This window comes from Octopus bimaculoides, chromosome 13 (assembly GCF_001194135.2).
Source record: "Octopus bimaculoides isolate UCB-OBI-ISO-001 chromosome 13, ASM119413v2, whole genome shotgun sequence".
Classification (NCBI taxonomy): Eukaryota; Metazoa; Mollusca; class Cephalopoda; order Octopoda; family Octopodidae; genus Octopus; species Octopus bimaculoides.
The window spans coordinates 37,108,290-37,109,246 of NC_068993.1; positions in this window are offsets into that span (position 1 = coordinate 37,108,290).

Here is a 957-nt window from a genome sequence, read left to right on the forward strand (position 1 = left end):
AATAGATTAAAATTCATTAATATCAACAGTTTAAGCTCTAAAATACTATTAACACATTCCAATACAACAACAGTAATAATAATAATAATAATAATAATAATAATAACAATAATAATAATAATAATAACAATAATAATAATAATAGTATAAAGAAAATGTCTTTCATAGTTTTGGTGCAATTTCTTTGCTATTAATTAATGAACAGAAATGAACAAGCATTAGGTTCACTCTGTTGAATATGCTACGTCAGAAATACGATAATACATACACACACACACACACACACACACACACATACACACACACACACACACACACACACACACACACACACACACACACACACACACACACACACACACAGTTACCGATATATATATATACGCTTTTTGTTTTCGAGTTAGTTTCTTTGTTCGTGTAACTCAACTGCTCTTTAATTGTTTCCATCACTAATTTTACTGGCTTGGCATTATTTTAAACCTATAGGGTTCCACCTCAGAGTATATAATATCTAGGGTTACTTGGGATACAGTGTGTACTCTATAAAAATGCTGTTTTTGCAGCATGCGAACTCCCTGTATTGATTGGAGCCTCAAGTGAATATCATGTGACCCTGCTTTATACAGCACAGCGAAGAACACTAAAGTCACATTATACCATCATAAAAGAAAGAAAGGTACATTGTATATTGTTGATTCATGAGTAAATAAATTATGACTGAAAACATAATACTAGATGGCCAAGGAGGCTTAAAAATGTTGACCATCGGTCTACTTAATCAAGTGTTATCTGGGACCAAAAAAGAAAATGAAAATCCTATGAATGTATGCATGCATATAAATATGTATGTATATATATATATATATATATATGTATATATTGCATGTATATATATAACATGTATGTGTGTGTATATATATATATATATATAAATATGCATACATAGATATGTATGTA